The 27,594-nt window shown below is 36.3% G+C and overlaps 1 protein-coding gene across 2 annotated transcripts in view; it reads left to right on the top strand.

The window, feature by feature from the left end:
- The window catches only part of TYRP1 (tyrosinase related protein 1), a 1,170,479-nt gene that overhangs the window by 789,128 nt on the left and 353,757 nt on the right, over positions 1-27,594 (top strand). For both annotated transcript variants that reach the window (XM_055092134.1, XM_055092135.2), the window contains exon 5: positions 17,249-17,360. The gene's annotated coding sequence lies outside the window, so the exon portion shown is untranslated. The remainder of the gene's footprint in view (positions 1-17,248; positions 17,361-27,594) is intronic.

The raw sequence follows: 27,594 nt of genomic DNA, 5'->3' as shown, positions 1-27,594 counted from the left end.
TTAAACAGGTGGTTAAATTTCCTGATGTCTGGTTGCTATTTATAATTTTCTTAACAGAAATTCTATTGATTCCATAGGTGTTATGAACTATGGAAAATTAGTGTGGCAAGAAAAGAAGCAAGATTTTAAAACTAGAAATTGATTTACTTGTAATACATCTTAAATAATTTTTAAAAATCTGATCCTCACCAACATGTATTTGCTTCAGTAGCCTAAAAAACTTATATTAATCTTTTTAATGTCTCTCAATTATCATTTTTATTACACTAACATAAATAAGCAAGTCACAAAAAATTATTTCAAATTATCATTTTTGTACAATATCTGCTATAGACAAAAGTTTAAATAGATTTCATTTTTAAGCTGATTTTTCAAATTGATAGATGCATTAACTATATAGTTGTTCTCCATCAAGATGAAAATCCATATATAAATTATTTATTTTTTTAAAAGTCTGTTGGGTTGTAAATCCTGTTAGCTAACAATTGCTAAAATTGCCTACCAGTATTTTTGCAAAGTAAACATGAAAAATTACAAGTAAAGTAATTCTAGTTTAGTGCCAACATCTAATGATCTTGGAAGCCATCACTTATATCCTTACTATAAAAATGCTGGACAAATTAAAATTTAGTTTCAGGACAAACTACTATTGTCTAAATCTGGAGACACAGGTGCATTCAGAGAGTCACGGCCAAAAACTGCTAACCTGGAGTAAAAACTGCTGGAGCTATAAACAAAATAGGAAAATTTATATGGTAATTTTGATAAATCACTGGAGGCTGAATGTGGACAGGCATAAAACTGAGAACTTCCTAGGGATCACAGTATTAGGAAGCCCACTACCCATTCATGGGCTTCATCTCCAGAAGGCCCACTAAGTTCTCACTCTGAAGATCTTAAAAGATTCCCTCATAGCTCTGGTAGGAGAAGAGGAAGAATAATCATTGTGAAATATTCTCAGAGCCTTTTCTACAATAAAGGCTTACCCTTCAGGGAAAAAGACTTTGCTGGAGTCTAATCCCATCTGGGGGAAGAATATTTCTTTCACCCAGCCTGTGCTACCATTGCACTTTCACCTTACTGGGAGCAAGTGTCAAAATTTCAAGAAACAAAGTGTGGGGAGGCAGGAAGTTGCCATACTACTGGAGAAACACTTGTGAAGGACCTAGGACCAGGACTCAGGCCTATTGAAACACTAAGAATTGATTTGAAAATTAGAGAACAGTCTCCTTTAGCTGTACCTTACCATAAGGCAAGTAAGCTCCAGCGTAAAAGAATAGATTACAACTGAAAAAGTTGCAAGATGCAGGCTCTCTCTGAGGAGGTGTGCTTAAAGTAACCAGGGTCAAGTAATAAGACAAAAATAAAATGTAGTAAATCAATTTAAATACTCTGTCACCAATAACTGCATTAAACATGAAAATGAGCTCAAATTCTAGAAAGATTAATATAAATCACCCCACAAAGGCCTATTTCATTAGTATCCTATAAAACATGTCTAGTTTTCAAGAAGAATTATGAGGCATGCCAAAAGATCAGAAAAAACCACAGGCTGAAGAGTAAAGCATTCATCTGAATCAGATGCATGATACTGGAGTTATCAGAGAGAATTTAAAATAAATGAGGAATTTGATACAGGCCCTCAGTAAAACATAGACAACATGTCAGAATAGATGGGTAATTTAAGCAGGGAGATGAAAATGCTAAGAAGGAATCAAAAGCAAATGCTGGAAAGCAAAATCACTATAACAGAAACAGTGCATGCCTTGGATGGACTCAGTGGTCAACTCAACTTTGTGAAAGAAAAATTCAGTGATACTGAAGATAAGTATATACAAACTTTCCAAATTGAAATACCAAAAACAAAAAGAGAAACAAAGCAAAACATATAAGAACTATGGCATAATTCAGAAAAAAAAAAGTTATATGTGCACAATTTGAATGACTGAAGTAGAAGGAAAATATTTTGCATAGCAAAAATATTTGAAGTATTAAAGGCTGTGAACTTTCAAATTAAAAACATACACCAAACCACAAATGTAGGAGCTTGGAGAATACCACTCATGATATATAACATTTTTTTAAAAATTCCATGCCTAGGCATATCATATTCAAAATGTAAGATACTGAAGACAAAGGAAAAAAATCTTGAAGAAAGAGTAAATCCCCTTATCAACAGAGGGAAAGGATAATAATCACAGCATACTTCTAATCAGAAACCATTTAAGCAAGAAGAGAATAGAATAAAACATTTAAAGTGCTGAAATCTTAAATTCTGTATCGAGTGAAATTATCCCTCAAAAGTAAAGAAGAAATGAACGTTCTCAGACAAAAAAAAAAAAACTAAGGAGATTTATTGACTTTAGACGCACCCTTGAAAAAATGTTTTTATTAAATTTAATTTTACTGTTATTTTTTATTGATAGATAATAATTGTATTTATTTTGGTGGTATATATAATAATTTGATACCTGTATACAATGTGTAATGATCAAATCAGTGTAATTGGGATATCTATCATCTCAAACATTTGATTTTTCTTTGTTACAATTCTTCTAGCTATTTTGAAATATACATTATTGTTAACTATAATATGCCTACTGTACTATCACATGCTTGAACTTATTTCATCTAACTTACCTCTTCACTAACTTCTCCCCATCCCCTCATCCATCTGTCCTTCCCAGCCTCTGGAAACCACCATTTTACTCTTTAATTACATAAGATCCACTATTTTAGCTCCCACATATGAGTTGGAAATGTAATTATTTGTCTTTTTGTACCTGGCTTGTTTTACATGACATAGTAACCTCTAGTTCCATCCACATTGCTGCAAATGACAGAATTTTATTTTTTTATGGCTGAATAATATTCCATTGTGTATAAATATCACATTTTCTTTCTTTCTCCATTGATGAATTCTTAAGCGGACTCCATTTCTTGCCTATCGTGAATACTGCTACAATAAAAATGTGAGTTCATATATTTCCCTTATACATTATCTCCTTTCTTTTGAATATGTACCCAGCAGTGGTAATTCTATTTTAAGTTTTTGAGGAACCTCCTTACTGTTTTCCATATGGCTGTACTAATTTAGATTCCTACTAGCAGTGTACAAAGGTACCCTTTTCTCTGCACCCTCACCAGCATTTATTACTTTTCGTCTTTTTGATAGTAGCCATGCTAATGGGGATTAGATGATATTTCATTGTGGTTTTGATTTACATATCCTTGATAATAGAGATACTGAGCATTTTTTAAATATACCTCTTGGCCATTTGTATGTCTTTGAGAAAAGTCTATTCACGTCTTTTTCTCATTTTCAAATTTGATTTTCTTTTTTTGCCTTTTTTTAAGTTTCTTGTATGTTCTTGTTATTAATCCCTTGTCAGATAGATTGTTTGCAAATATTTTCTCCCACTCTGTTAGTTGCTTCTTCACTTCATTGTTGTTGTTGTTTTTTCTTTTCCAATTCAGAACAATTTTAGCTTAACATAATTCAATTTGTCTACATTTGCTTTTCTTGCCTGTGCTTTTGAGGTCTTACCCAAACAATCTTTGCCCAGGCCAATATCCTGTGGCATTTCCCCAATGTTTTCTTTTATTAGTTTTATAGTTCAAGTCTTGCATATAAGTCTTTAATTTATTTTGAGTTGATTTATAGATACGCTGAGAGATAGGAATCTAGTTTTATTTTCCGCATATAGATATTAAGTTTTCTCAGCACCATTTATTAAAGAGACTGTCATTTTCCCAGTGAATGTTCTTGGTGTCTTTTTGGAAAATGAGTTGGCTTTAAGTGCATGGATTCTGGGTTCTCTATTCTCATTGGTCTATGTGTCTCTTTTTATGTCAATGCCATGTTGTTTTGGTTACTATAACTGTGTAGTATAATTTGAAATCAAGTAGTGTGATATCTCTGGCTTTGTTCTTTTGCTTAGGATTGCTTTAGCAGTTCCGAGTCTTTTTTAGTTCCACACAAATTTTAGTATTATTTTCCTATTTCTGCAAAAAAAAGTCATTGGTATTTGACTGGGATTGCCTTGAATCTGCAGATCACTTTGAGACATATAGACATTTGACAGTATTAATTCTTTCAATGTATGGGCATGGGTTTTCGTGTGTGTGTGTGTGTGTCCTCTTCAGTTACTTTCATCAGTGTTTTATAGTTTTCCTTGTGCATATCTTTCACTTCATTGGTTACATTTATTTCTAGGTATTTTTATTTTAGTGTTGTAAATGAGATTGTTCTCTTGATTTCTTTTTCAGATTAAATGCTGTCAGCATGTAGACATGCTACTGGTTTTTATATGTTGATGTTTTATTCTGCAAATTCACTGTTTATTTATCAGTTCTAAGATTTTTGGAGGAATCTTTAGGTTTTTCTAGAGATAAGATCATATCACCTTCAAACAAAGATAATTAGACTTCTTCCTTTCTAATTTGGACGCCCTTTATTTCTATCTCTTATCTAATTCCACTGGCTAGAACTCCTAGTACTGTGTTGGATAGAGGTGGAGAAAGTGGGCATCCTTGCCTTGTTCCAGATATTAATGAAAAGACTTTAATTTTTCCCCATTCAGAATGATATTAAGCTGTGTTTTTGTCATATATGACCTTAAATGTGTTGAGGCATGTTTCTTCTGCAGGGTCCAGCCCTACTGGGTCTGTGGGTTTTTCTCCTCATGTATGGAAATGAGAGATCATAGAAATAAAGACACAAGACAAAGAGACAGAAGAAAAGACAGCTGGGCTGGGGGAACCACTACCACCTAGACGCAGAAACCGGTAGTGGCCCTGAATGCCTGGCTGCGCTGTTATTTATTGGATACAAGGCAAAAGGGGCAGGGTAAGGACTGTGAGTCAATGATTGATAAGGTCACGTGAGTCACGTGTCCGCCAGACAGGGGGCCTTTCCCTTTCAAGTAGTGGAGAGTGAGAGAGATACAGCTTAAGTCATTATTTCTTCTATGCTCTTCTCAGAAAAATCAAAGACTTTAATACTTTCACTAATTCTGCTACTGCTATCTATATGGCAGAGCCAGTTGTACAGAGTGGAACATGAGCCAGGTGTACAGAGTGGACCAGGACCGTGACCGCTGAAGCACAGCTTCACAGGGAGACGTCTGGTCAGGCCTCTGGATGGCTGCGGGCGGCCCTGACTGATGTCAGGCCTTCCACAAGAGGTGGTGGAGCAGAGTCTTCTTTAACTTCCCCGGGGGAAAGGGAGACAACCTTTCCCAGTCTGCTAAGTAACGGGTGCCTTCCCCAGGCACTAACGCTACCGCTAGACCAAGGTCCGCTAGGAAAGGGGTGCCTGCCCAGGCGCTGGAGTTACCGCTAGACCAGGGAGCCCTCTAGTGGCCCTGTGCGGGCATAACAGAGGGCTCACACTTGTCTTCTGGTCACTTCTCTCACCGTGTTCCTTCAGCTCCTATCTCTGTATGGCCTGGTTTTTCCTAGGTTACAATTGTAGAACAAAGATTATTATAATATTGGAATAAAGAGTAGTGCTTCAAACTAATGATTAATGATATTCATATATAATCATATCTATAATCTATTTCTAATATAACTATTCTTATTCTATATATTTTCTTTATTATACTGGAACAGCTTGTGCTCTCGGTCTGTAACCTTGGTACCTGGGTGGCTTGCTGCCCACATCTTCTATGCCCAGTTTGTTAACAGATTTTATCGTGAAGCGATGATGAATTTTACCGAATACTTGATCGACATCTAGTGAGATGATCATATGGTTTTTGTTCTTAATTCTGTTGATACGATCTATCATGTTTATTGATTTGTATATTTTGAACCATCCTTACATCCTTGAGATGAATCTCACCTGATCATGGTGAATGATCTTTTTAATGTGTTGTTGAATTTTGTTTGCTGATATTTTGCTGATAATTTTTTGCATAATGTTTATCAGGAATATTGGCCTGTAGTTTTCACTTTTTGTAATGTCCTTGTGTGTTTTGGTATCAAGATAATGCTGGCCTCAGAAATGAGTTTTGAAAAATACCCTCCTCTTCCATTTGTTGAAATCACTTTAGTAAACTTGGGATGAGTTCTTTACGAAATATTAAAAGAACTTCTTCAGGCAAGGAAAAAAAAGATGTTGGTCAGAAGCTTGAATCTATATGAAATAAGAAACAAGAGCACCAGGAAGGAATGAATGAAGGCAAAATAAAATATTTAATTTTTATTGTTCTTAACTATATTAAAAATGAATATGTGTAAAATTCTTCACAATCTTTTTTCAGAAATTAGAAGAAACAGGTCAGGCATGGTGGCTCACACCTGTAATCCCAGCACATTGAGAGGCCGAGGAGGATGGATCACTTGAGGCCAGGAGTTTGAGACTCTCCTGGCCAAAGTGACAAAAACCCGTCTCTACTAAAAATACAAAAATTATCCAGGTGTAGTGATGCCTGCGCCTGTAATCCCAGCTGCTCAGGAGGCTGAGGCACAAGAATCACTTGAACTGGGGAGGCAGAGGTTGCAGTGAGCTGAGATTGCACTCCAGCCTGGATAACAGAGCGAGACTCCATTTCAAAACAAACAAGCAAACAAACAACCACTTACTGACTCTTCAAAAGAAATACGAAGTAGCTACATTAAGTTCATACAAAGATGACTTCAGAACAAGGAAAGTAATCAGGAACAAAGGGCATTAAACATGATAAATACATACATTCTCCAAGAAGAAATTCTAGGGCAGTATTATCCGAATACTGAAGTCAAAATACATTGCAAGAAAAGAAACAACAGATCAATACATCTTGTGCACAATAAATTTAAAAATCCTTAAAAAAAAAAACAAATCGAGTACAACAATGTATAGAAAAAGTTATATACCACAAGCAGTGTGATTTATTATAGATATGCAAGGCTGGTGTTACATTTAAAAATCACTTTATGTAAAACACCACATATACAGGATAAAGAAGAAAAATAATATCATCATATAAATTCTGACAACCGTTTTATAAAAGCTAACACCTACTTGAGATAAAAAACAGTTCTTCAGCAAATATAAGAGAACTTCCTCAATTTAATAAAGGACACCTCCCAAAAAACCTACCTTATTCTTAATGCTGATAAACTGAATGTTTTTCCCTAAGATCAGAAAAAAGAAGCTATGTTGTAATCACTGGTAATTCAACAATGTCCTAGAAATTCTAGCTAGTACAATAAACAAGGAAAGGAAATAAAGTATATAGTTTGGAAATGGATAAATTGTACTGTGTTTATGTGCAAATGGCATGCTTTGTGTATGTAGAAAATCTCAAAGACACTATATTAAAAAAACAACTCCTGAAACTAATAATTGAATTTAGAAGGTGGCAGGACACAAAGTCAGTATACAAAAATCAATCATTTTTCAGCATAGCAGCAATGAAAAATTGAGATTTGAAAATTTTAAATTTTATTTATAGCAGCATAAAAGTAACGAAATGCTAAGGTATCAATTTGACATACGTATGTACAGGATATGCATGCAGAGAAATACAGAACATTAAATCAAAAAACGACTTAAATGCAGAGACTGTCCATTTAATCCATATTAACAGATTGGTAGACTCACTGCTGTTAAAATGTCACTTATTCCCTACTTTATCCATAGATTCGACGTCATCCCAATTAAAGTGATTTATTCCAGTTCACAAAGAGATTTACATAACAAAATTACTCAATGTAATCCACACCAACAGGGTAAATAATAAAGATCATACGATCATATCAATTGATAATTGTGATGGTTAATACTGAGTGTCCACTTGTTTGGATTGAAGGATGCAAAGTATTGATCCTGGGTATGTTTGTGAGGGTGTTGCCAAAGAAGATTAACATTTGAGTCAGTGAGCTGGGAAAGGCAGACCCACCCTTAATCTGGGTGGGCACCATCTAATCAGCTGCCAACGCAGCTAGAATATAAAGCAGGCAGAAAAACGTGAAAGACTGGCCTAGCTTCCTGGCTTTCATCTTTCTCCCATGCTGGATCCTTCTTGTCTTCGAACATCAGGCTCAAGTTCTTCAGTTTTGGGACTCAGACTGGCTTTCCTTGTTCCTCAGCTTGGAGATGGCCTGTTGTGGGACCTTGTGATTGTGTGAGTAGATAATTAACAAACTTCTCTATATATGTATGCTATTAGTTCTGTCCTTCTAGAGAACCCTAATACAATAATTAAAAATAATTTGGCAAGCCCTAACACTCATTTGAGTTTATAAAAAATACCAAAGTGAAAATAAAATCTTCATTAAGCTATTTTGCACCTATCAAAAAAAAAAATTCTTAAGTGGAAATGCAAAAGACCTGAAAAGAAGAAGGGTGAGGAACTCACACTATGATTTTTAAACTTCTATAAGCTATAGGAACCAATAGAATGTGTATTTCCATATATATATATGGAAATGACTAGACATTTCAGAAATGGACCCACTCAAATATAGTCTACTGATCTTCAACAATGGTGCCAAAGCAATTCAATAGGTAGTCTTTCAACAAATGGTACTGAAATAAATGAACATTCACATCGAAAAAGTGAACCTACACACACACCTTAAACTTTTCTAAAACATGAATTCAAGATGAATCATAGAGTAAATATAAAATTAAGACTATAAAATTTCTAGAAGGAAAGAGGACAATATCTATGTAACCTTTAGTTTGATGATGAGATTTTAGAACACCAAACACAAAATCAAGGAAAACGAAATTGGTGATTTGGACTTAAGTAAAATTAAAAATATCTGCTCTGTGAAACATACCGTTAAGAGAATGAAGTGATGAGCTAAGACTGAAATAAAATATTTGCAAAACTCCTACTTTATAAAAGACATGTATCCAAAATATATAAAAATGTAAAACTTAATAAGAAAAGAAACAACTCAATTTATAAATGGGGAAAATATCTGAATTAACACCTCATCAAAGAAAATATTTGAGGATTCATCAAAATGGTGGACTAAAAGGAATTTTTTTTCACCCTCTCCCACAGAAAACTATAACCAACCTTTGTTGCTAAGATTATCTTCAAAATGCTCATCATCACTGGCCTTCAGAGAAATGCAAATCAAAACCACTATGAGATATCATCTCACACCAGTTAGAATGGCAATCATTCAAAAGTCAGGAAACAACAGGTGCTGGAGAGGATGTGGAGAAATAGGAACACTTTTACACTGTTGGTGGGACTGTAAACTAGTTCAACCATTGTGGAAGTCAGTGTGGCGATTCCTCAGGGATCTAGAACTAGAAATACCATTTGACCCGGCCATCCCATTACTGGGTATATACCCAAATGACTATAAATCATGCTGCTATAAAGACACATGCACACGTATGTTTATTGCGGCATTATTCACAATAGCAAAGACTTGGAACCAACCCAAATGTCCAACAATGATAGACTGGATTAAGAAAATGTGGCACATATACACCATGGAATACTATGCAGCCATAAAAAATGATGAGTTCATGTCCTTTGTAGGGACATGGATGAAATTGGAAACCATCATTCTCAGTAAACTGTTGCAAGAACAAAAAACCAAACACCGCATATTCTCACTCATAGGTGGGAATTGAACAATGAGATCACATGGACACAGGAAGGGGAATATCGCACTCTGGGGACTGTGGTGGGGAGGGGGGAGGGGGAAGGGATAGCATTGGGAGATATACCTAATGCTAGATGACGAGTTAGTGGGTGCAGCGCACCAGCATGGCACATGTATACATATGTAACTTACCTGCACAATGTGCACATGTACCCTAAAACTTAAAGTATAATAAAAAAAAAAAGTTCTTTATAATTCAAAAAAAAAAAAAAAAAAAGATTATCTTCACCAATATCCTAGAACTCAAAATTGAGGCTATGAGAAACCCTGGGGCCATAGAAAAGTGAAAAACTGCAACAAAAAAGCCAGAAGAGATTTGTAATATTCCTAACAAAAAGAAATAAAAAATGTTGGAAATGATGGATATCTCAAGCATTCTTATTTGATTACTGCACATTGTATGCATGTATCACAGTATCACATGTGCCCTCCAAATATTATAATTATGTGTTAACTTAAAAAATACAAATGACAAATAAGAGTATGAACAAATGCTGAAGATCTTTCATCATTAGGAAAATCCAAATTGTTACAACAATAAGATATCTCTGCACACTTGCGAGATGATCAGAAAAAATGAAAAGGAAAATAGCATAGGCTGAAATAAGCCCATCTGAAAAGATTACATACTATATTGTTTATATTGTATTCTCAAAAAGACAAAACTATAGTGACAGAGAACAGTTCAATGGTTGCCCTTGAAATTGCTAAACAAAGAAAACGTTTTCAATATATCTAGGTAAAAAATAAATTCCAGAAAAAACAAAACAAAACTGTCTTTATCCTTTTACTCAATATATAAAGCCAGATAAAGCAAAACAATGCTTATAGAGGGCTGAAGGATAGGGCAGAGATTTCTGATCCCAAACTTAACTTATGGCTTAACATCTCTATTATGTGTAAGGGAAGCAAAAAATGTAATATGAGATATGCAAGAGTGCAGGGAGGAGCCAAGATGGCCGAATGAGAACAGCTCTGGTCTACAGCTCCCAGCCTGAGTGACACAGAAGACGGGTGATTTCTGCATTTCCATCTGAGGTACCGGGTTCATCTCATTAGGAAGTGCCAGACAGTGGGCGCAGGTCAGTGGGTGCGCGCACCGTGCAGGAGCAGAAGCAGGGCGAGGCATTGCCTCACTCGGGAAGCGCAAGGGGTCAGGGAGTTCCCTTTCCTAGTCAAAGAAAGGGGTGACGGACGCACCTGGAAAATCCGGTCACTCCCACCCGAACACTGCGCTTTTCCGACTGGCTTAAAAAACGGCGTACCACGAGATTATATCCCGCACGTGGCTCGGAGAGTCCTAGGCCCACGGAGTCTCGCTAGTTGCTAGCACAGCAGTCTGAGATCAAACTGCAAGGCGGCAGCGAGGCTGGGGGAGGGGCGCCCGCCATTGCCCATGCTTGATTAGGTAAACAAAGCAGCCGGGAAGCTCCAACTGGGTGGAGCCCACCACAGCTCAAGGAGGCCTGCCTGACTCTGTAGGCTCCACCTCTGGGGGCAGGGCACAGACAAACAAAAAGACAGCAGTAACCTCTGTAGACTTAAATGTCTCTGTCTGACAGCTTTGAAGAGAGCAGTGGTTCTCCCAGCACGCAGCTGGAGATCTGAGAACGGGCAGACTGCCTCCTCAAGTGGGTCCCTCACCCCTGACCACCTTGCAGCCTAACTGGGAGGCACCCCCCAGCAGGGGCACACTGACACCTCACACGGCAGGGTACTCCAACAGACCTGCAGCTGAGGGTCCTGTCTGTTAGAAGGAAAACTAACAAACAGAAAGGACATCCACACCAAAAACCCATCTGTACATCACCATCATCAAAGACCAAAAGTAGATAAAACCACAAAGATGGGGAAAAAACAGAATAGAAAAACTGGAAACTCTAAAAGGCAGAGCGCCTCTCCTCCTCCAAAGGAACGCAGTTCCTCACCAGCGACGAAAGAAAGCTGGACGGAGAACAACTTTGACAAGCTGAGAGAAGAAGTCTTCAGACGATCAAATTACTCTGAGCTATGGGAGGACATTCAAACCAAAGGCAAAGAAGTTGAAAACTTTGAAAAAAATTTAGAAGAATGTATAACTAGAATAACCAATACAGAGAAGTGCTTAAAGGAGCTGATGGAGCTGAAAACCAAGGCTCGAGAACTACGTGAAGAATGCAGAAGCCTCAGGAGCTGATGCGATCAACTGGAAGAAAGGGTATCAGCAATGGAAGATGAAATGAATGAAATGAAGCGAGAAGGGAAGTTTAGAGAAAAAAGAATAAAAAGAAATGAGCAAAGCCTCCAAGAAATATGGGACTATGTGAAAAGACCAAATCTACATCTGATTGGTGTACCTACAAGTGACTGGGAGAATGGAACCAAGTTGGAAAACACTCTGCAGGATATTATCCATGAGAACTTCCCCAATCTAGCAAGGCAGGCCAACGTTCAGATTCAGGAAATACAGAGAACACCACAAAGATACTCCTCGAGAGGAGCAACTCCAACACACATAATTGTCAGATTCACCAAAGTTGAAATGAAGGAAAAGATGTTAAGGGCAGCCAGAGAGAAAGGTCGGGTTACCCTCAAAGGGAAGCCCATCAGACTAACAGCGGATCTCTCAGCAGAAACCCTACAAGCCAGAAGAGAGTGGGGGCCAATATTCAACATTCTTAAAGAAAAGAATTTTCAACCCAGAATTTCATATCCAGCTAAACTAAGCTTCATAAGTGAAGGAGAAATAAAATCCTTTACAGACAAGCAAATGCTGAGAGATTTTGTCACCACCAGGCCTGCCCTAAAAGAGCTCCTGAAGGAAGCGCTAAACATGGAAAGGAACAACGGGTACCAGCCGCTGCAAAATCATGCCAAAATGTAAAGACCATCGAGACTAGGAAGAAACTGCGTCAACCAATGAGCAAAATAACCAGCTAACATCATAATGACAGGATCAGATTCACACATAACAATATTAACTTTAAATGTAAATGGACTAAATGCTCCAATTAAAAGACACAGACTGGCAAATTGGATAAAGAGTCAAGACCCATCAGTGTGCTGTATTCAGGAAACCCATCTCATATGCAGAGACACACATAGGCTCAAAATAAAAGGATGGAGGAAGATCTACCAAGCAAATGGAAAACAAAAAAAGGCAGGGGTTGCAATCCTAGTCTCTGATAAAACAGACTTTAAACCAACAAAGATCAAAAGAGACAAAGAAGGCCATTACATAATGGTAAAGGGATCAATTCAACAAGAAGAGCTAACTATCCTAAATATATATATGCACCCAATACAGGAGCACCCAGATTCATAAAGCAAGTCCTGAGTGACCTACAAAGAGACTTAGACTCCCACACATTAATAATGGGAGACTTTAACACCCCACTGTCAACATTAGACAGATCAACGAGACAGAAAGTCAACAAGAATACCCAGGAATTGAACTCAGCTCTGCACCAAGTGGACCTAATAGACATCTGCAGAACTCTCCACCCCAAATCAACAGAATATACATTTTTTTCAGCACCACACAACACCTATTCCAAAATTGACCACATACTTGGAAGTAAAGGTCTCCTCAGCAAATGTAAAAGAACAGAAATTATAACAAACTATCTCTCAGACCACAGTGCAATCAAACTAGAACTCAGGATTAAGAATCTCACTCAAAACCACTCAACTACATGGAAACTGAACAACCTGCCCCTGAATGACTACTGGGTACATAACGAAATGAAGGCAGAAATAAAGATGTTCTTTGAAACCAACGAGAACAAAGACACAACATACCAGAATCTCTGGGACGCATTCAAAGCAGCGTGTAGAGGGAAATTTATAGCACTAAATGCCCACAAGAGAAAGCAGGAAAGATCCAAAATTGACACCCTAACATCACAATTAAAAGAACTAGAGAAGCAAGAGCAAACACATTCAAAAGCTAGGAAAAGGCAAGAAATAACTAAGAGCAGAATTGAAGGAAATAGAGACACAAAAACCCATCAAAAAATTAATGAATCCAGGAGCTGGTTTTTTGAAAGGATCGACAAAATAGATATACCACTAGCAAGACTAATAAAGAAAAAAAGAGAGAAGAATCAAATAGATGCAATAAAAAATGATAAAGAGGATATCACCACCAATCCCACAGAAATACAAACTACCATCAGAGAATACTACAAACACCTCTACACAAATAAACTAGAAAATCTAGAAGAAATGGATAAATTCCTCAACACATACATTCTCCCAAGACTAAACCAGGAAGAAGTTGAATCTCTGAATAGACCAATAACAGGATCTGAAATTGAGGCAATAATCAATAGCTTACCAACCAAAAAGAGTCCAGGACCAGATGGATTCACAGCTGAATTCTACCAGAGGTACAAGGAGGAACTGGTACCATTCCTTCTGAAACTATTCCAATCAATAGAAAAAGACGGAATCCTCCCTAACTCATTTTATGAGGCCAGCATCATTCTGATACCAAAGCCTGGCAGAGACACAACCAAAAAAGAGAATTTTAGACCAATATCCTTGATGAACATTGATGCAAAAATCCGCAATAAAATACTGGCAAAACGAATCCAGCAGCACATCAAAAAGCTTATCCACCATGATCAAGTGGGCTTCATCTCTGGGATGCAAGGCTGGTTCAATATACGCAAATCAATAAATGTAATCCAGCATATAAACAGAGCCAAAGACAAAAACCACATGATTATCTCAATAGATGCAGAAAAGGCCTTTGACAAAATTCAACAACTCTTCATGCTAAAAACTCTCAGTAAATTAGGTATTGATGGGACGTATTTCAAAATAATAAGAGCTATCTATGACAAACCCACAGCCAATATCATACTGAATGGGCAAAAACTGGAAGCATTCCCTTTGAAAACTGGCACAAGACAGGGATGCCCTCTCTCACTACTCCTATTCAACATAGTGTTGGAAGTTCTGGCCAGGGCAATTAGGCAGGAGAAGGAAATAAAGGGTATTCAATTAGGAAAAGAGGAAGTCAAATTGTCCCTCTTTGCAGACGACATGATTGTATATCTAGAGAACCCCATTGTCTCAGCCCAAAATCTCCTTAAGCTGATAAGCAACTTCAGCAAAGTCTCAGGATACAAAATCAATGTGCAAAAATCACAAGCATTCTTATACACCAACAACAGACAAACAGAGAGCCAAATCATGAGTGAACTCCCATTCACAATTGCTTCAAAGAGAATAAAATACATAGGAATCCAACTTACAAGGGATGTGAAGGACCTCTTCAAGGAGAACTACAAACCACTGCTCAAGGAAATAAAAGAGGATACAAACAAATGGAAGAATATTCCATGCTCATGGGTAGGAAGAATCAATATCATGAAAATGGCCATACTGCCCAAGGTAATTTACAGATTCAATGCCATCCCCATCAAGCTACCAATGCCTTTCTTCACAGAATTGGAAAAAACTACTTTAAAGTTCATATGGAACCAAAAAAAACCCGCATCACCAAGGCAATCCTAAGCCAAAAGAACAAAGCTGGAGGCATCACGCTACCTGACTTCAAACTATACTACAAGGCTACAGTAACCAAAACAGCATGGTACTGGTACCAAAACAGAGATATAGACCAATGGAACAGAACAGAGCCCTCAGAAATAATGCCGCATGTCTACAACTATCTGATCTTTGACAAACCTGAGAAAAACAAGCAATGGGGAAAGGATTCCCTATTTAATAAATGGTGCTGGGAAAACTGGCTAGCCATATGTAGAAAGCTGAAACTGGATCCCTTCCTTACACCTTATACAAAAATCAATTCAAGTTGGATTAAAGACTTAAACATTAGACCTAAAACCATAAAAACCCTAGAAGAAAACCTAGGCATTACCATTCAGGACATAGGCATGGGCAAGGACTTCATGTCTAAAACACCAAAAGCAAGGGCAACAAAAGACAAAATTGACAAATGGGATCTAATTAAACTAAAGAGCTTCTGTACAGCAAAAGAAACTACCATCAGAGTGAACAGGCAACCTACAAAATGGGAGAAAATTTTTGCAACCTACTCATCTGACAAAGGGTAACATCCAGAATCTACAATGAACTCAAATTTACAAGAAAAAAACAAACAACCCCATCAAAAAGTGGGAAAAGGACATGAACAGACACTTCTCAAAAGAAGACATTTATGCAGCCAAAAAACACATGAAAAAATGCTCATCATCACTGGCCATCAGAGAAATGCAAATCAAAACCACAATGAGATACCATCTCACACCAGTTAGAATGGCAATCATTACAAAGTCAGGAAACAACAGATGCTGGAGAGGATGTGGAGAAATAGGAACACTTTTACACTGTTGGTGGGACTGTAAACTAGTTCAACCATTGTGGAAGTCAGTTTGGCGATTCCTCAGGGATCTATAACTAGAAATACCATTTGACCCAGCCATCTCATTACTGGGTATATACCCAAAGGACTATAAATCATGCTACTATAAAGACACATGCACACGTATGTTTATTGCGGCACTATTCACAATAGCAAAGACTTGGAACCAACCCAAATGTCCAACAGTGATAGACTGGATTAAGAAAATGTGGCACATATACACCATAGAATACTATGCAGCCATAAAAAATGATGAGTTCATGTCCTTTGTAGGGACATGGATGAAATTGGAAATCATTCTCAGTAAACTATCGCAAGAACAATGAACAAAACACCGCATATTCTCACTCATAGGTGGGAATTGAACAATGAGATCACATGGACACAGGAAGGGGAACATCACACTCTGGGGACTGTTGTGGGGTGGGGGAAGGGGGGAGGGATAGCATTGGGAGATATACCTAATGCTAGATGACGAGTTAGTGGGTGCAGCGCACCAGCGTGGCACATGTATACATATGTAACTAACCTGCACAATGTGCACATGTACCCTAAAACTTAAAGTATAATAGTAAAAGAGAAAAAGAAAAAAAAAGTCTAAATAAATATATTAAGGCGTCAATTCTTCTCAAATTGACTAATAAATGGATTCAATATAATCCCAAAAAAAAAAGAGATGTGCAAGAGTGCATAAAATATGTTACCCCTGTAACTCCCCATGAAAAATGAGTAATTAAAAGCAATTAAACAAGTCTCAAGGAGCTAGAACATGGGCAAAGAAGATATTATAATTGGCAATGTTGCAGTTAAACACATGCATTAAACCTGAATAGGTGTTAATATAGTTAAAATTTGAATCCAATATAAAAATTGAATAATTCTGGTGAAAAATACACTATATAATAACAATTTAGTAGTAATTAATAAATAGTAATAAGCCATTTGTTAACAGTAAGAAATTATTGAATTTTCTGAAAAGATACTGAATAAAAACATAGTTAGTGTATATTTTTAAAATTTAAAGAATTTATTAGTAAAGTTTAAAATATCAAAGATGTATTTTGAAATATTGGATTTCCCCTACATACTAAGCAAGTATACATAGATAGATAGATAGATAGATAGATAGATAGATAGATAGACTGATATATAGATATCACATTTTCTGAAGTTTCTGTGTAGTAGAATGAATACTATTCCTGCAAGGAAATATGACTCTTATTTCCAACTTACCTCTTTTCCCAGCCTATTTCTACTTCCCCATATTGATGGACCTTATTGTCTTGGAATAATATGCAATATGGCAGAAATTGTTTAACTGGAAGAATCTTGAGAGCAAGACCCTACCCAATAAGAGGTATGAGAATTCTAATATGAAACCTTCTTTGAGATTTATTTGAGACAGAGAGACATGGAATAGAGAAATTCTGTTCTGTTTTGTTTAGTTTATCCATGAAACAGTAGGTTAATCATTAATTTGACTGAGTTATTTTTATATTGGCTAGATTAAGTTTTCAGCTATTGCTCAGAAATAATTGCTTGAGTTTTTAAAAAGTTACTTGTTTCCAGAAAATAAGTGTATATTGCTTTTCTGCCAACTTTGAGAATGCAGCTGTATAAAAATTATAAAGTATAGTTTTTTATTTTATCCAGGTAATATAATATTAATAATAATCAAAGTTTAATTGCTGGGTATGTAAGATTCTTTTTTCCTTTGAATATGGTTAAATACATGTATGTTAGCAATTTTTGACAATCACTACATTAATCTATTTTTGAAAAGCATGGGTTTGAGATTTTATTATTCTGGTTGCTCTCTCTAGATATTTTCTGTTGTTCTCTAAACAGTGATTTGCAATTTCCCTTAAGAAATGCCAGGCAGAAATGTGCAGTTATGATCTTCAATCTTTACAACAGTATTTTGTTTTGCTATGTTTTGTTTTGATGTAGCTTCAAAATATTACTAGCTCATAAGAAATGCTATCCGGTTGAATCTTTCTGCCTTGTGTTTGTGTTGCCTTAAAAATACCATGGTTAATCAAAACTACAGTGAGACACAATCTCATGCCAGTCAGAATGGCAATTATTAAAAAGTCAGGAAACAACAGATGCTGGCGAGGCTGTGGAGAAATAGGAACACTTTTACACTGTTGGTGGGAGTGTAAATTAGTTCAACCATTGGGGAAGACATTGTGGCGATTCCTCAAGGATCTAGAACCAGAAATACCATTCGACCCAGCCATCCCATTAGTGGGTATATACCCAAAGGATTATAAATCATTCTACTATAAAGACACATGCACATATATGTTTATTGCAGCACTATTTACAATAGCAAACACTTGGAACCAACCCAGATGCCCATCAGTGATAGACTGAATAAAGAAAATGTGGTACATATACACCATGGAATACTATGCAGGCATAAAAAAGGATGAGTTCACGTCCTTTGCTGGGACATGGATGAAGCTGGAAGCCATCATTCTCAGCAAACTAACATAGGAAAAGAAAACCAAACACCACATATTCTCACTCAAAAGTGGGAGCTGAACAGTGAGAACACAAGGACACAGGGAGGGAAACATCACACACCAGTGCCTGTTGTGGGGTGGGGCCAACGGGAGGGAGAGCATTAGAACAAATACCTAATGGATGCGAGGCTTACAACCTAGATGACAGGTTGGTAGGTGCATCAAACCACTATGGCACATGTATATCTATGTAACAAACCTGCATGTTCAGCACATGTATCCCAGAACTTAAAGTAAAATTTAAAAATACCATGCTTGGAATTAATTTATTCAATTATCTTATGTCTTTTGTAACTGAACAATGAAAACTGAATATTTTTCAAGCAGAGGTTTGTGGTGGAGAAAAGCACATTAAGAAAACACTGGATAACTTTATTTCAGAATAAACATGGGGCAGACATTTGGTTCTTCTCCCAATCTTTCTCAGAGGAGGAACACCGACCTTTAGCAATCTGTAACTTTCTCTCAGTAGACTGTTTAGCACCATAAGCATCTATAATTGTTTAAATTTTCTTGTCAGAAGTGGTTTAGAATGCTCTTCTTCTCTTTAGACATAAAGTGTTCATTCATTAACTGTTTCCATTTCTAAACAAAATTCAACATTTGGTTAAAGCACTTCTAAGATTCATGCTACTAAATTACTGGAATTCAAAGTAGTATGAAAAAGTACACAGTTCTTTATGTTTTCTTTTCCTATAAATAGGCTTTAGTTTACTCTTTATAGAAATGTACTTTTAAAAATATAAGGTAAAAATAAATGTAGCAGGCATTGGAGTTGAGGACATATTCAAGAAATTCCTAGTTTGAATTGTATTTTTTAAGTGTCATGAAATTTGCGATTACTTTTGATAATACATCTTTAAGTCTTTATGGAAATTCTTTATTTCACTTTGCTATATCCTTTTGATTGACATATGTTCAGAAATAAACATCTGACAAGTATACATAAAAATAGGTTATATAACAAGACAGAAAGTACAGAAACTACCCAGAAGATGGTAAAGAAAGAAAAGCACAGTGCAAGACATCAAAGTTGACTCTAAACTCAATCCCAGAAAACCTGACAAAACTTTACATGTCAAGTTTCTGTTTTAAAAGTTTACTTTGATATAAAGGGAAGCTAGAATTTTAGTCAAACTTAACTACTAGATATATTTTTGAAACCGAGAACTCTACTGTGAAACTGTGTGAATAAGGTGTAGAGAACATAATTCAGTGAGGAAACCAAAATGATTCAATGTTTGTAAGTGAAAAACTAGGTATTCACTGTTGAAAAAATGTGTGATGATTGCACTATTGCAAAAGAATTAAATTTGTTTATAAAATAAATAGCTTTAAAATCCCATAATATTATATCAGTTTTTAAATATTAACTTGGAATAAATATTATTATAGCCAAATTAAATTAAGATTTTTAGAATTTTTGTTGTAATTCACACAATGGAAAGAAAAACAAAAGTATCCATGTAGCTGATTATAGCAAGTATATAATTGTGCTAGTGTCCAACTCAAACTGAATGAGTGAATTCTGTGATTTGAATGAGAAATAGGCTCATAGAAAAAAGTTCAAAAATTCTACGTTAGAAAATTATTCACTAAAATATGTAATGGAAGTGACAGGGGACTAGCATCTGGCAGAAGTGAAGAGATAATTAATTTGCAATTGACAAGTAAGATTTGGGTGACTGACAAAATTGGATGAAGATATTGAGTAGGCAACAAAGAAAGTAGTCTATACTAGATAGGGGCCTATTATATTCATGGGTAAGAATAAGTGGGCCAAATCAAGAGTAGCGGCTCAGAAATAGGACACTGGAAATGCAATATTAGAGTATTATATAGGAAATAACAATATTAGAGTATTATATAGGAATATATATATAGGAGTATAATATAGGAAATGCAATATTAGAGTATTATATAGGAAATAACACCATATAAAGAACCAAAATAAATGGAACCCATAAGACAGGACAGAAATAAATCAATGCATTGACAGTCAATTGGTTTTTGACAAAGCTGCTCAAAAACATAATGAATAAAGGACATTATCTTTCATAAATGGTGCTGAGAAAACTTAATATCCCCGTGCAGAAAAATGAAATTAAACCCTTGTCTCACACAATATGCAAAAATCAGCTAAAAATGGACTCAAGTGTTAAACATGAGACTTGAAGCTATAAAAGTACTAGAAGAAAACGTAGGGGAAAAGTTCCATGACATTGGTCTGAACAACGATCTTTTAGATATGTACTAAAAAGCAAAAATAGACAAATAGGATTACATCAAACTAGAAGGCTTCTGTACAGCAGAGGAAACGATCAACAGCGTGAAGAGACAACCTACAAAATGAGAATATATCTGCAAAACATACATCTGATAAATGACTTCAAAAATATATAAGGAATATATATAAGTTGATATTGATAAGCTGATTTCAAAAATATATAAGGAATTCAAAAAGCTCCATAGTGAGAAAACATATAACAAATTAAAAAATGGACAAAGGACCCCTGAATAGACATTCTTAAAAGAGGCCATACAAATGACAAGCAGGTATATGAAAAAATGCTCAGCCTCACTATTCATCAAGGAAATGCAAATTCAAACCACAATGAGCTATTCCCTCACACCTCTCAGAATGGCTAGTATCAAAAAGATGAGCAATAACAAGTGTTCATGAGAATGTGGAGAAAACAGAGTCTTTGTAAACAGCTAGTGGGAATATAAATTCATATAACCATTATGGAAAACAATTTGGAGGGTCCTCAAAAAATTTAAAGTAGAATTACTATATGAGCCAACAATCGCACTACTGGGTATATATCCAAAGGCTATAAAATCAGTATGTGTAAGAGATATCTGCACTTCCATGTTTATTTTAGCATTAACTACAATAGCCTAGATATGGAGTCAATGTGTCTATTAATAGATGAATGGTTAAAGGAAATGTGGTGTATATACACAGCCAAATAGAACTCAACCTTAAAAAGATGAAAAGCCTGTCATTTGCAACAACATGGATAAACTTAGAAGACCTCATGTTAAGTGAAAGAAGCCACAGGAAGACAAATACCGCATAATCTCACTTACATGTAAAAGATAAAAAGCCAAACTCATAGGAATAGAGATGAAAATGGTGGTTCTCAGAGGTTGGAGGTGGGGTAATTAGGGAGATGATGGTCAAAGGACCCAAAATTGTATTTTCGAGGAATAAGTTCAAGACATGCGTTGTACATCATGATAACTATAGGTAACATATTGAACATTTGAAAATTGCTGAGAGTAGACTTTAAGGGTTGTCATCACAAAAATAAAAGTGAGGTAATACCTATGTTAATCAGCTTGATTTATGCATTCCACAAAGTATTAGGTTGGTGCAAAAGTAACTGTGGTTTTTGCCATTGCAAAGACCGCAATTACTTTTGCACTAACCTATATACATATATCCAAACATCATATTGTACACCATAAATATATACAATTTATACCTGTTAAAAAAACAATTAAATATAAATACATAGAAATAGGAAGACATGTTTTGAGAGATCAAGGGAGAAGAGAGATAATTTTAAGACCTTTTCTATAATGTTAAATACTTAAAAAGTAAGTGTAGATTGTATGCCATTAATGACTAAAACTTTGCCAATAGATCCTGTTTTTACGTGACTTCAGCAAGAGCAATTTCTTTGAAAAAGTAAAACACAAAATAAATTGATGAGGCATAGTGGGAAGATGAGGACGTAAGAGCAAGGGATAAAACACAGATTTTATTTTAAGGACACTGGTGATATGGTTTGGATTTGTGTCCCTGCCAAAACCTCATATTGAATTGTAATCCGCAGTGTTGGAGAAAGGGCCTGGTCAGGGGTGATTGGAGCATAGGGGCGGGGTTCCCATTACTGGTTTAGCACCATCCCCCACTTGGTACTGTATGGTGAATGAGTTCTCATGAGATCTGGTTGTTTCAAAGTGTGTGGCACCACCCCCTTCTCTCTCTTCCTCCCGCTCTGGCTATGTAAGATGTTTGCTCCCCCTTTGCCTTCTGCCATGAGTGGAAGTTTCCTGAGGTCTCCCCAAAAGCAGAAACTGATATGCTTCCTGTACAGCCTGCAGAACTGGGAGCCAATTAAAGCTCTTTTCTTTATAAATTATCCAGTCTCAGGTATTTCTTTATAGCAGTGTAAGAACAAACTAATAAAATTGCCTATGAAAAAAAGAAGAGCGTGATGGACGAATCCAAGAGGGGATTTTTAAAAAATTGAATTGCAATAGTATCTTAATCTATTCACCCATGGTATTCTGCTTGTAAAATAAATTTAAATGTTTATATTTTGACAAATATAATTTTTCCTAGTGTTTTCTTTTTCCCACTTTAATAGCAAAAATCAGCAAAATGTAGTAAGAGAGCAGCAAGCAGAAGGGGACTGAGGGCTAGAAATCATGCCACTCACAATGATTTTTTCTTTACTAAGTACATCCATATGAGCTAATCTTCACTCACCATTGATTTATACAACTCTAGGAAATCAAAAGGGAAAGAAAACATGAATTCAGTCTTTCTCAAGGTATAGTCAACAGACCACAGGCATCAAAATCATTTGGGCACTTGTTACGAATACGTCCCCCAAGGTCTCTACTAAAGGCATATACAAGAATTCTATTTATAATAGAAATCTTAAGTAATATATATGGTGAGAGTAGTGAGTACAGCAAGATACAATAAAATTGAAGTTTTGGGAAAAAGGACTAAAAAATATTTATTTGAATTAGCAAGATTGAAGAAGTTTGGGAGCCTTTGTTCCAAAATCTCAATTATTTTCTCACAATAGAGATTGATGAGGGAGAATTGGTATGATATATCTTTAAGGTTCTTTGTCTCTAGCTTTCTATGGTCTAACAAAGGCCAGGGCAAGCAAAACACATATTATTTAAATTGAAAATTGATTGTTGGCATCATTCAAGAAAAAAAGCCTTTTAAGCCACCTAGAATAGTTTCTAAATATATGGACCCTGGACCCAGATTGCTTCAAATTCAAATCTCACCTCCTCCACTTACAACTGAGTGATCTTAGCGACATCACTTACCCTTTCTCTTGAATTAGTTTCCTCATCAAGTTGATAATAATGTTGTCTACTTTATCGAGTTGATATAAGAATCAAATGAATCAATATTTGTAAAATGATGAATACATTTTCTCACTCATGGCAAGCACATATATAGGTTTGATAAATGACAAGTGGACGACTTGAAATCCTATTTAACGTTCCAAATTTTTTCCCTCTTCACTACATTTTTTATACATTGTGTCTTCTCTTTTTTTTTTCCATGTATCTGTCTGCTTTTAAAAATATTTTACTATAGAAATCATTATTATTTGGCCCAGCACAGTGGCTCACACCTGTAATCCCAGCACTTTGGGAGGTCGAGGCAGGCAGATCACTTGAGGTCAGAAGTTAAAGACCAGCCTGGCCAACATGGTGAAACCCCATCTTTACTAAAAATACAAAAAAAATTAACCAGGCATAGTGGCTGGCGCCTGTAATCCCAGCTACTTAGGAGGCTGAGTCAAGAGAATTGCTTGAACCCCAGAGGGGGAGGTTGCAGTGAGCTGAGATCACGCCACTGCAAGGCAGAGTGAGACTGTCCCCCCCCCAAAAAAAAAAAGAAAAAGAAAGAAATCATTCTAGAAAATTAGGTAACTATACCCTTATTTTTATATCTGTTCTATACAGAGTATGGTGTATCATGCCTTTTCACTTAGTCTTTTATTATCAGTATTTTATATATTATTTTTAATTTATTTGCAATAATTATTTAATATTAGCTTGTTTTGAGTATTTTACATCATGAACAATGCTGTAATAAGTGCTCTTATGATATATGTGTATACTTTCCCTTTTTGCTGAAAGGCCTTCCTGTCCTTTATCTGGCAACGCGTCCACTTCCAAACACATTCTACTGCCCTTTTTCCAAAGTCAACTTTCTCTCAACCGTACTAGTCTTCTGGCTACTCACTTTCTTCCCTACTTTTCACCTACTCTCTCAAAAAGTGTCCTATATGCTCTCCTTGTTCTTTATCATCACTAATCTACTTCACATACTTTTTTATACACCAAGACCTTACTATATCTACTTATATTCTATTGAAATTGTGCTGTGAAACGTCAAAAACACCATACTGGTGACATTTTCTACTCTGCAGTACATATAACTGATAACTAAAACTTCATCACCCCTCTATTGAAATGCTGTTCCCTTGGATTTTATGACTTTAAATTTTTTTTTTTCCATTGTGTGTGAAAAACTGAAAAACTCAAGATGATTTGACTGCCTAGTGAAAAGTATCTGCTCACGTAATTTAAACATATAGATTATACAGCTCCAGGTGCCAGTGAACATAGGGCTCAAGTGGTAATAAGGAATGAGCCTCTCAATCTTTAGTTTGACCTCGTTAAGTGGGATCTTCCTTTGTGGTGGTTAGTTATCTAACAGCAACTCCACACTTATGCCTTATACTCCTGGAAATTCCAGAACAAAAAGTTTCTCTTTCCCTATCACTTCACCAAGTTTCCAGAAGAGTCTCATCAGCCACTTTCACTCACCATGTACAGCTCTAAAACAATTGTGATGCCTAAGAATATGGAAAAACAGGTCCTAACACTACCTGATTCAAAGTGTCATAAGCCAAAATCAACATTTTCTCTATATTCTGTTATTCTTTCAACAAAATTCTCTTAGTCACAGGTTTTGTTGTCTCCTCTTTAACATACATGAAGATCCAACTGATTCACACATTTTGATGATTGTAAATAAATAGTTAGTGAGATGGATAGCATTAGAGATGGGTATGTATATTAAAAATATGTTAACTTTATTCCATTTAAATTTCCTTCTCACTGTTCCAGGTTCCATACCTCTCATCCAGAATACTACACTGTTCTCTTGATGAGTCTTCTTGACACTTTCTCCTACCATGCATTTCTGCTGCTATGCTCCTCCTGACACACCATTTTAAACAAGTCACTTCCACTACTTGCAAATCTTCAAAGGCTTCTTATTGTCTTTCAAAGTCTAACCAACTTAGCCTGGCATTTAGATCCTTAATAATGTGGCCTTAAGTAATTTTCCCGTATTCTGTCACAATCTCTAGGTTCCCACTTATGACTTTTCTGTGAAGTTGCCTTTCCCCTAATCCAAATCAAAACAAAGATCCTCCAAGTGACTTTTAACAAGCCACTTGACCTTTGAGTGCTTTCATTGTGAGGAAAAATAAAAATGTGGCTCCACTTATTGTTTGATAGGTTACATTGTTGAATTGCTTAGTGCAAAGAACACCGGGCTTCTCAGATTAAATGTATTCTGTGAGTGCAGAGCTTTGTGTCTGCTGAGCCAAAAAGAGCCGAGGGTTAATAACTTCCAGAGATCCCTAATTGAAAAACATGGGTCCCCTCTAGCAGACAGCATTCATTGTTATGTTTTAATTTACTACATGGAATTGAACTTTTATTCTTTACCTTTGAAGTGCCTTTACAAGTTTAGTGCCACCAGATTGTGCTATCCATTTAGATAGGTAGATTTTCATTAAAAATCATGTACAGTTTAATCAGTCCTCTTTAGCAAGCTCTGAATTGTCTTATGGTATTGATTGCAATATATCTAAACAAATCCCTTGGGAAGAGATAGAAAACCAACTGGGGCTTTTGTGTTATTCGTCTTGTAAAGGAGCTCTATTTTTCCAGCTTTGCTTTTTCAGTAAGGTTGGCAATGTTTCCCAGCTTACATCCTAAAATAAACTACAGCATGAACACAGAAACAGCATATTTTATTTATATACAGAAACCCTTCTTTATTTCATTATGCAGAGTTTTAAGCGATATTTTTCCTGGACCTGAGGAGGTGGGTTGTACCCTCCCAGGGGACAATTTTGCTCTGTACAGATAATGATTCTTAACTGACTACAAGGCCAACACCCCTGTTTGCACACTTCGTTGCCTTTGTAGTGCCACAGAAACTCACATTAGTATAACCTCACCTTCCACAGCTCAGTATTATCTTGGCAACTGTCTATTGGAACAAGACTTCTGTGGACTTGTGACATTTTCTCAGATACCTGTGAATCATGTTCCAGGAGCCTTTCTTTGTACCTGTATTTCTCATATTTCCAGAGTGGAAATCCTATCTGGTCAAGGCAGATTGGTCTCACCTTTCTAAGTACCCCTCCCACTTTACTTCCCACTTACTCTTAATGAACATTTACTATGTTTCAAGAAATATAATTAGAATCAAATACAAGGGCCGGGCGCGGTGGCTCACGCCTGTAATCCCAGCACTTTGGGAGGCAGAGGTGGGCGGATCGCGTGGTCAAGAGATCGAGACCATCCTGGCTAACACGGTGAAACCCCACCTCTACTAAAAATACAAAAAATTAGCCGGATGTGGTGGCGGGCGCCTGTAGTCCCAGCTACTCAGGAGGCTGAGGCAGGAGAATGGTGAGAGCCCTGGAGGCAGAGCTTGCAGTGAGCCGAGATCCTGCCACTGCACTCCACTCAAAAAAAAAAAAAAAAAAAAAAGAATCAAATACAAACCCCCGGGTCTGTCTCTAAAAAGACATTTCTCATGTGTTTTCTCTACATGCTACACCTTGCGTTTTCTTTTCTGTTCAGTTTCTACCCATTCTTTGAGGTCTGCCAATGCAACAGAATCCTCCTCTGAGCTCATGGCGCTTTGGCACTTAATATAACCCTTTGCACCTTTACATATAGTACTTTAAATTTTGAGTTCTTTATTCATACAAGTATGTCTTATCTCTTAATAATAAACTCCTGGGGGAACTAAAGAGGCTTCTAATTACACCATTGATCACCAAGATTGATCTTATATATCCTACTGCTTTAACTCCAGTGATAAGGATTAATGTACAATATATTTCTCCCTCAGTACATGACCATCCAATCCATTTTTCTCTAAACTATTGTTTAGCAATGTATGGACATAGTATTTTAAAAATCAGGCTGGGTGCGGTGGCTCATGCCTGTAATCCCAGCACTTTGGGAGGC

Source organism: Pan paniscus, chromosome 11 (genome assembly GCF_029289425.2).
Source record: "Pan paniscus chromosome 11, NHGRI_mPanPan1-v2.0_pri, whole genome shotgun sequence".
NCBI lineage: Eukaryota > Metazoa > Chordata > Mammalia > Primates > Hominidae > Pan > Pan paniscus.
This window is presented reverse-complemented; position numbering and strand designations above follow the sequence as displayed.